Source organism: Manis javanica, chromosome 1, assembly GCF_040802235.1.
Source record: "Manis javanica isolate MJ-LG chromosome 1, MJ_LKY, whole genome shotgun sequence".
NCBI lineage: Eukaryota > Metazoa > Chordata > Mammalia > Pholidota > Manidae > Manis > Manis javanica.
Window position 1 is genome coordinate 45,925,841 of NC_133156.1, and position 10,782 is coordinate 45,936,622.

At 37.8% G+C, this 10,782-nt stretch overlaps 1 long non-coding RNA gene across 1 annotated transcript; it reads right to left on the minus strand.

Annotated features, from left to right (window-relative positions):
* Positions 1 to 2,337: 2,337 nt before the first annotated feature.
* On the minus strand, positions 2,338 to 5,276 carry LOC140848433 (uncharacterized). The gene is made up of 2 exons (XR_012129268.1): positions 4,847 to 5,276; positions 2,338 to 3,305 (listed from the first exon to the last, which is right to left on the minus strand). It is a non-coding gene; the product is annotated as an uncharacterized lncRNA (long non-coding RNA).
* Positions 5,277 to 10,782: the final 5,506 nt, after the last annotated feature.

Sequence of the window (10,782 nt, forward strand, 5' to 3'; positions counted from 1 at the left end):
AACAATATAACTCAAATATTCAGCTAAGTAAATATTTAAGGTAAAATCTTATCTAAAATTCAAGAATAAAAACTTCTTCACAAAATTTAATAAGATGTATAGAGTTAGGCTCAGTAAAACTAGCCTTTTAAATTAATTGATCTTCAGATATGACTGATTTAGTATAACAGAGTATTTAAAAAGCTGTTGACAAAAATCCAGAGTTTGCAATGTCTAAGTATTTCAACTTGATAAATAAAAGATGGAATGTTATATTTACATGCAACATACATGTTTTCATACAATCAGATAAATTATTCCTACAAATGCTACCTTAAAATTCTAAACAATTTAGAATGACATATAAAAACAATAAACATGGAAACATTTCAACTATTTAACATTTGCTGAAACTGTAGTACACGGAAAGGTTTAAGAAGTTAGAAAGGAAACATAGGGAATAAAGTTCAATCCATTTCAGTTAATAGTTAGAAAATCTTATAAATTAAATTTTTAAAGCTATTCAAGGAAAAACAAATAAATGGATGCAGTAAAGCATGACTATTAAATTTTCTATGTCCATAGGGGTGTTAGGCATGACATACTATGATGAAAATTGGATTATAAGTCAAAGAAATTTTTATTCTAAAAATGAGAAAAAAAACTTACATTATGTAATTGCCTGTTGCAGCTTTTGGCCTTTTGCCTTCTTCCTGCCATGCTCTACTAAACTGTATTTTCGAAAAGGATGTAATATTGCACCTTTCACGATATAACAAGATTACATATTTGTAGAATGCTAACCATGGCATACTTCTCAACTACTGCCTGTAATGAGTTACATTCTCCTTTGAAATCTTTAGTGTGTGTTTTCCTATTAGTGAAACCACAAACTAAATCTCATGGATAAATCTCATGACAAATAAGCTTAATAACTCCTGTTCTTGTGTGAAGAGCAAGAAGTGTATTGAGTTTAACAGATGTGGTTATTTAAATACAAATGAAATAAAATTAAGTAAATTCAAAAGGTCAGTTCCTCCATCACTGAGCAAGCCAAATTCCAAGTGCTTAATAGACATATGTGGACAGTAGTTACTATCTTGGGCAGTGCAGAATAGACTTTTCCTGAGCCCAGTTTTTTTTTGGTAAAATAATAACAGCAATTTACAATATGTTACACTTTGTAAAGTTCCTTCATATATATTACATACATATTACAAAACTGATGAGAAGATAGTATAGAAATTTTATTTGTTCTCTCAAACCTGCAGTTTAAGGAAATTAATTCTGTTTGACCAATAGAAGGCAGAGTTGCGAATTTAGCTTAAATACTCTGATTCCAAATGAGGAGTGCTCCATTTCTCCTGACTATTTTGCATCCCTATAGCTAGAAGGTAGAATAAGAGGTAAATCTTAAAAAAAAAGAAACTTTTTTTGGAAAACAGCATCGTATCTATGTTTAGATGTATTTTCCAGGTGGTTATTCTGAAAACACACTTTTTGTATGTATAGATCTTTCTACTTATTAGCTGATTAGTATTCTTTTTGTCATATCTTATGTATTTACGGCACCTACCTGATACTAATTCTCTTTTAGGCTTTATGCCCAACATAAAATATTCATACCTTGGCTTATGAAAGATGAAAGGAGGAAAAAAAATCACAGATTTTAGCATACTACTTGTTCATTGTTTTTGCCACAATTACTGTACAAGAATTAATAATTATAATTTCCGAACCTAATAACTTATGCATTAATACTTTGTCCCTGTCATGTCTTTAATTTTTGCAATTAATTGTTTTAATAATGGAAAGGTTAATTGGACTATTCGTCAGAATTACTTGCTATGAATTAGTAGACAAATAAGAACCCTACATATTAAGGACATACTTCCTAATCAAGTCTGTCACTTCTTCAGAAAGTAAACTTGCTGTGACAGCCTAATAGATTTATTTAATTTTCAAAATCTTGGGATTCAGAAAACATTATGCTAAAACAAATTGTAAGATTTATAATTACACTCAAACTTATCCAGAGCTGCATTTATTTGTCTATGTCTAAGTGTATGTACATGCACTTTTGTGTATATGAAGCACACATATACAGTGTATATTCATTTATTAAACCATAACAGAGAAAACCAAGAGTTTGCTTTAGAAGTGTAATCAGATGCTATGCCTCTTAAAGTTATTAGTGTATGATATAATTAAAAAATTGTAACACTACTGTAATAATGAATATACAGTTAATAAACTTTCTTGTTAACATTCTACTAGGTTTTTGAAATTTTTAAAAAATATTATGATTGTCGCGCGCCCCGTCCTCGCTGGCAAGAACAGCACGCAACAACAGCAGGATTCTTCTGCAGAAAGCTTTATTCTTCAGCTCTTTGTGAAACAAATGAGTTGGGCAGGACCCAGAGGGGAAGGAGAGGCTTGCTTATATAGTTCTCATGCTCTGACCTGGTTGGTGCGGCTCCATATGCCTTATTAGCATAACCATTTGGTGGGTCTCATTGGTCCTTGTGCCAAGGCGCAATTAGCATGTAGTTTAGTGGTGTGGGATGATTTGTCATTAGGAAGTTCGGGGCCTTCCGGCTGCCCTGCATTGGGCGCTATTTTCTGAGTGCGGCTGCCAACATCTCCCCCTTTTTTGTCTAACAGAAGCTCAAGGTGGAACTTGCCAGCAGAGGCGGAGACAGAGGCCTGACCTCCATCATACTTCCTGATGCCCCCTTTTTGGAGAGGGGTTCTGGGCATCTACCCCTATGCAGTCAGGCATGCCTCTCAGAGGGGTCCAAGACCTCTTGCAGTGCTTTGCCTCGCATCCTCTGGCTGGCGTTGGGACCGCTTGGTACAAAGGGTTTGGACCCTTTTTCTCAACCCTCTTGCACCATGAGCTTCTTAAAGAAAGCTGTGATTAAGCATTGAGGTACTCGGGCCTGGTGCAGTGCCACATGGGCTCAGGGTGCAAGAGCTACCTCAAGCTAAAGCCGAGCTTCCTTCTTAAGCATGTTGAGCCACACTTGGGGAGAGGCGCCAACGTCTATCGCCATTAGGGCTTGAGCAAGGATCACCTTGTCCTGCTTATGTTGGTTGCGGAGTCTGCATAACAACCAGAGTAAGAGCATGAGACCTCCAAGCAGGAACACGCCCATCCCAGCCATGCCCGCCCACTCCTTGACGTGGGAGAGAGCTCTGAGGAACTAGGAAGAGAGTCCTTCCACTACGGAGATATCTAGACGGGTGGAGTTGATGTGGATAATTTCTCGCCGCAGCTCTTCTAGTGTCCCATCGAAGTCCTGGGACCAGTTTCCTGAAAGATACTGGGACAGGTCTCGTGACAGATTAGTGAAAGCATTTAATACTTCTGTTAGTGATCCTGGCTTGTTTGTGGCTCTGTAATATGGCCGCGGCTAGGCCCGCATTGGTGAGTGGCCCTCCTATTTCTCTACAGGCTTTCAACCAGGCATGTATCCCTTTTTGTTTCCAGGGTGTTATCGCCTGTCTGCATTCCTTGGTACATTGTTCAAATACTAATTGCTCCACTAGGGGCATTGCTTGTTCCTGATCTCCAAATATTCTGCCTGCGGCCTCCATCATACGAGCGACAAAGTCAGAAAATGGCTCGCTCAGCCCCTGAATAATTTTTGTCAAATTGCCTGATACTTCTCCTTTGTTGGTGAGGGCTTTCCATGCCTTGGCGGCGCACGTGTTTATTTGTGCGTATACCTGTAAGGGGAAGGCGGTCTGGTTGGCTACCCACTGTCCTTGGCCCGTCAGCATATCATATGACCACGCAGGCTGTCCTTTGGCTGCGTTTGCGCGTGCCTGGGTCATACTGATATCATGCCACAATGCCTTCCATTCTATGTATTGCCCCATACTAGAAAGGCATGCCTTAGTTACATATTGCCAGTCTGCGGGTGTCATGGCTGTCTCTGTTAACCTCTCAACTTGTGCTATGGTATAGTTGGCACTGACCCCATACGCTCGGACGGATTCCGCTAAGTCTTTAACTTGTTTATGACTCAGGGGTTGGTGAGAGCGTACACCGTTATCCTCAAATACAGGAAACATTTGTCTAATTGCCTGAAGAGTATCTGGGTGGCAAAAGGAGAGTGCGCCACTCACGTAAGGTGGCGGGGCAAAGGGCGTCGGGGGATACCCTGCTTTCATTTTTTCCTTGGTCCGCTTTTCAACTTTGCTGGTTCCCTTACTTCTACACTCTGTGGTTTTATTTTCTTCCCCTTCCTCTGCGGACGTTAATTCCTCCTCAGATTCCCTATTGGAGAGTTGGAGGTCCCTCAACTCTTTCCAGGGGTATTTACTATTTTCTCCGAGGCGATCGTCACTCGCTTCTCGGGGCTCTTTCGCTTTTGCCCTAGGCGGGCTTTCTCCCTCACTCTGGGGTTTCTTTACTTTCGTTTTTGTGGCCTTTTTTCGGCCGCGCGCGCTCTCTGTTTCCCGTTCCGTTTCTGACATGCTCTCTTGGATATCTGTCAATGCTCTCTGACCTTCTTTTATTACCTTTTCACATCTCTCATCTTGCAGACAAGCTCTAATCAGTTTCCAGAGGGGCCTGGTGCCTCCCCTCAGGCTACCCTCCTCCTCCTCTCTATCAAGATCTTTCCCCAGTTTGTCCCAGCTCGGGATTGAGAGGGACCCTGAACAAATGAACCAGGGGGCCACACGGTCTATCTCCTTCACAAAAGATCCTAAGACTTTGCTGGAGACCTTCAAGTTTCGCTCTTTGAGAGCTGTCTGCAGCGCCGTGACTAATGATGGTGCATTCCCCATGGTGCCTCCTTATTTACAGAGAACCATCAACCATCATCCTAAAAAGCAGGGGCCTCTCGGAACTTACCCCTCCGGGCTTTCTTCTGACCTGCAGTTCTGAATCCTCTCCAGATGTCTGAAGGGTCCTCCCTGTGCCGGTGATGTTCTGGTTCCCGGGTTTCGGCACCACTTGTCGCGCGCCCCGTCCTCGCCGGCAAGAACAGCACGCAACAACAGCAGGATTCTTCTGCAGAAAGCTTTATTCTTCAGCTCTTTGTGAAACAAATGAGTTGGACAAGACCCAGAGGGGAAGGAGAGGCTTGCTTATATAGTTCTCATGCTCTGACCTGGTTGGTGCGGTTCCATATGCCTTATTAGCATAACCATTTGGTGGGTCTCATTGGTCCTTATGCCAAGGCGCAATTAGCATGTAGTTTAGTGGTGTGGGATGATTTGTCATTAGGAAGTTCGGGGCCTTCCGGCTGCCCTGCATTGGGCGCTATTTTCTGAGCGCGGCTGCCAACATATGATAATTTATGCTAGTCAACTTTTCTTCCAACTCTGAAAAAGTACTGGAAATGTCATGAAATAGTTCAATTTTCAAGCATCTAAAACAGTGATTTACAAAGTTTGTTTGGGGCCTCGTGGTACAAAAATGCACTTAGGAACTACTTTTGGGAGCTAGTGCAGAAGCCTAGAATAATAATGTCTTCAATTAGGTAGAGATTTCTTTTCCTTTTCCTTTTGCAAAACTTGAAATTTACAAATAGGTAAAACTGGATGACTGACTTCTAGCTTTTTGCTCTAGTATCCTTATTATTGGCTTTTACATGTAAAGTTGTCTCATGGTTACAAGCGGGTCATTGGAACACCACCATTTTATCCATATTCTAGATTCCAGAAATGAGAGAAGCTATTAATGGTACAAATTCCAACTGAAACAGCCCCTTTAAAGAGCTTTTTCGGAAGGCCTATGAAATGACTTACTTTATATTAATTTCCACATGTATAAAACACACATATCACCCCACAATGGTCCATCTTAATGTCTTATACAGTTAGTAAATCCCCCACAAATTCTAGGACATGAATATTATGTGTGATCTTCCCCTATCAGGATTGGGTTTTGTCTATCTAATAGTCTAAAGAGCTATGTAGTACCCAACCCACTGAAGATACAAATGGTAGGGAAGAAACACTAACAAAATTAAGATGCCCATTTAGAAAGTGGAAAACATTAAGCAATCATGGTCTTATAAATTATTAAATTCAATGAGCATAAATATTATTGATTAACTGTTCTAGAGAAATTCCTTAGTCTCTCTGAAAAACCATAGTTATACCCTTTGTGAGTACTCTTCTCTGTGGTCTTCCACGGTGAGATAAAGTCCTGATTAAGAAAATCTTGCTGAAGGTGAGATAGCTCACTTCCTGTTGCTGCAGTTCTAAGGCCATAGTCTATGTTGTTGAGACCAACGAGGCTTGTATTATCTTGTTCTTCTTTCTTCGTTCAAGAAATTTCCTTCTCAAAACTTAGTAGGTTTCCAGTCTGTTTGCTTCCAGTTAATTCCTTGGTTGAGTAACCACAACCAATATTTTCTTTTGATGAAATTTTAAGCCTGGGAAGCTTGTGAAAAAATTTACTTCCTATTTTGTAAGCACTGGTTTTAATTACCATGGTCAGTCTTTTCCTTTCTGTTCCTTGAGAATTAGCCATTAAGACAAGAGTTTCACTTCTAAACTTCTTTCTTAAACTATTAACCCTGAAAACAATGGCTTGAGTGGGAAGAGAACAGCTTTTTCCTGACCTTACTAAAGCTGTAGTGTTAAGGCCACCACAGATGACCATTTAAATTTGGAGTCCAGAAGGAGTTGGTTTCTCAGTCTTGTAAGGTTCCTATTTATAAGATATTTTTGTAAACATAGATTGCAGGACAAGGGTAGATAAAAGAATTTTCTTCCATCTCTGTTTTCAGAAATGGTTTGCTCTGCTCTGAGCTTATTTCTATTTTATATAACTTTGCTAAAAGTGGCAAGAAGGGAATTAATAAATGCCAACACAGTCCCTGCCATTTACCTCTGTGTTTCAGCTGGTTTCATTTTCTAAATAATTTCTGAACTAGCCACATCCTGCAAAGAAAATCTTAACATTCTTCAGAGATAATATTGTGTAGTGCCATTTAAAAGATTCTTTGCTTTTAAACATGGATTTTGCCCTTTCCTTTGAAGCATCGATCATATAGATGGCCCACTATTTTTGACAGAGAAGCATGTGTTTTATTCATGCCACAGGAAAAGTTAGTTGCATTACAGAAGTAACCACCCTAGTCAGCAGTAGGTTCCTAGACTAGGAGTGATAGTGTCAGTTTTTAATAGAAATTTTTGATTCATAAGTAGAGTGTATACTCACCAGCTCAACCCATTCATAGGCAATAATCCCCCCAGATAGCTGTCACCCATTGAACCCAAGTATATGACAGGGAGATTTTTAGGATTGGGAAAACAGGAATGAGACAAGATTATGCAATCCTTGCCCTTAGAAACCTTAAAAGGTATCATGGTAGAGAGACAAAATTAATTTGAAAAGGAAGTCCATGTGTTATATGATAGTTGGAAAAAATAAACAGGGCGCTAAGGTATTGATAAACATTTATTGAATGTTTCTCTAGTTCCAGACAGTGTTCTACGTGTCTTACTTTTTAGCTTATTTAACCCAACAACCCATGATAGATATTATTATCATGTCTATTTTATAAATTATGAAACAGAGACACAGAAAAGCTAACTATGTTGCTCACAACCACAATTATTGATGACAGAATAGATGTTAAATACTGTTATTTTAATATAGAGCTTGTGTTCTTAATCACGATGCTGCACTTTCAGGAGACTATAGTGAGACAGGACTTATTTTGAAAGGTGAGAAAAATGAAGGTGATACCTGAGGGGTAAGAAGGAGTCAGCCCTGAGAAGAATGGGAAGATTGTTTCAGGCAAATGAAACTGCATGTTTGAGTCTCAAGATGGAAATGGGTACAGTGTGTTCAGCAAACTGAAACAAGTCAGTATGTTTGGAGAATTGTGAGCAAAAGACACAAGAGATGATAGATCACTTGGAGTTTTTAGGCCATGATGAAATTCTAGATTTTATTTCAGGTACAAAGGGAAGCCACGGAAGAGTATTAAGAGTTATTTTCATCTGCTAAACATTGCTGTCTCTTTTAAGGTATTTTGAAGTTTTTGGTCTATTGTAGCAGAATCATTAAAAAGGAGACAGTCTCTGAAATATGGCATCTGATCATTCTATTCTTCACAGGAAATCAAATCAACATGATTTCAAGTATTTTCAGAAAAAGGCACCTTAGGTTGAAATCTTTTCATTCATACACATCCGTCTTTTGTCTTGTGGCTTCTCAGTGGAATACATAGCCACAAATACTTCTTGTTTCTTCGATCACAGAGAAAGAAATGAACAGATGGGAGATCAAAGGAGCAGCTGGGCAGAGAATCTGGCAGAAATATGCAGCAGTTTATAGGTGGATGAATAAAATTTTGAGGGACTAGTGTAGAAAGAGACTATTAAAAAATGTCCCCTAGTTTTCATCCATATCAATATGGATATTGAAGTATTAATGTAATCTTTATGATAGAAATTGGTACAAATACATGGCTGAACTTTCCTTTAGATAGCCATAAGAATTATTTTTTAGTATCTAGTGTGGTACCTTCCCATGGAAAATAAAAGTTTGTTGAATTGTTTGTAAGAAATATAAAGCAAAAGCAAAACTAACCAAACCTTTCATAGGAAACATTATTTCCCTGGAACTAAACATGTGACTTTATTACTTGGGAGCTTATTAGAACATGTGCTTTGTTAATTAGGTACATTCACCTCCCCCCAGATCTAAAAGGGGTTTCTACCAATGGAACTTTTAAAAGGAAGGCACACTTTAAGAGCAAAGGTCTGTCTAAAGTATTCAGTCTAGAGCTCACAAATTTCTTTCCACCTATTATGTTGAATCCCTCTTTTCCTTCATTCAGTGTTGTTATGTTACTTTATGTAAACATATCTTAGTGTTCTTGAGGTTAGCAATTGTTTTATTTATCTTTCTAAGTCCTGCTACAGCACTGAGTATGAGCTCAGTAACTTTTATGTAAATAGCACAATTGTTTACAATATAAGAGGAATATTACGATCATAATTTAGGCACTTAAGCTCTAAAATTCCTTGCCTTTGTAGCCTACATAAGTATGTAAACATTGCTTATCAATTTTTGTAACACATATGAAAATAAATCAAAGCTTTTAGAAGCAAAGTCCGTTTAGTTACTTTACAATTTCTATTCACATTCTGTCTCCAAGAATTGTTTGGATGAAGAGATTTTTTACCATTTCTTCTTTGAAACTTTTTAACATATTTATTAATACCACAACACTATATTTTATTTATTCACATCAATTTTTAAAATTTAGCTACTTTGAGAGGGAAACTTCCTCAATCTGATGAAAAACAAACATCTATTCCTTCCCTCTACCCCCCCAAATATTGCCAACATCATACTCAATGATGAGAAACTAGAAACATTCTCATAGAAATTAGGAACAAAGTAAAAACATTCCCCTTACATCCCTTTTCAATGTCATACTGGAAGTGATAGATCATGCAATAAGACAAAAGGAAATAAAAGGTATACAGATTGGCAAGGGAAGAAAAAAACTGTGTTTGCATTTAACATTATGTAGAAAATACAAAAATTGACCAAAATACACACACATGCACACACATACACACACACGTACACAAAACTCTTGGGGCTAATAATTATAGCAAGATTCAGGATACAGAGCTAATATGAAAGTCAGTTGCTTCCCTGTACATCAGCAATGAACAGGTGTAATTTGAAATTAAGAATACAATATAATTTATATTAGAAACACCCCCCAAAACGAAATACTTAGGTATAAATCTATATAAAGAAAAGTACGAGATCTATAAGAAGAAAACTATAAAAGTTTGATGAAAGAAGTCCAAGAACTAAATAAATGGAGAGATTTCCTGTGTTCAGGTATGGGAAGACTCAATATTATCAAATGTTAGTTCTCTCTAATATGATCAATAGATTCTCAGCAATCCTAGCAAGTGATTTTCTGGAATAATCAACAAAATTATTCTAAAGTTTATATGAAGAGGAAAAAGACCCAGAATAGCTGAGATGATATTGAAGGAGGAAAACAAGGTTAGAGCACTGATACTACTTGACTTTAATCCTTATTATAAATCTACTTAATCAAGACAGTCCATATTGGTGAAAAAAATAAACAAGTAGATCATTTGATCAGAACAGAAAGCCCAAAACAAACTCATGCAAATATCGTCAACTGACCTTTGACAAAGAAGCAAAGGAGAAAAGATAGTCATTTCTACACATAGTGTTTGAACAACTGGACATTCACATGCTAAAAAAGTGAGTCTAGACACAGACCCCTCACTCTTCACAAAATTTAATACAATATGAATCATAGATCTAAGTGTAAAATGCAAAAATATAAAACTCCAAGAAGATGACATAGATAGAAATTTAGAAGAATGTGGGTTTGTGATGATTATTGAGTTACAGTACCAAAGGCACACTCTATGAAAGAAATAACTGATAAGCTGCACTTCATTAAAGTTAAAAATGTCAGCTTTGTGAAAGACACCTTCAGGAAAATGAGGAGACAAACCAAAGACTGAAAGAAAATATTTGCAAAACACATACATGATAAAGGACTATGATTTAAAATACAAAGAACTCATAACTTGGCAAAGGGGGAAAATGATTAAGAATGGGAAAAAGATCTAAATAAATACCTCTCCAAAAAAGATACAGATGGAAATTGGCACATGATGTGTCAGTGTAGATTCACTGATTATAATAAATGAGCCACTCTGGTGGGGATGGTGATAGTTGGGAGGCTGTGCATGTGTGCTGGTAAAGGGCATATGGGTACTCTGTATACTTCCTGCTCAGTTTTGCTTTTAACA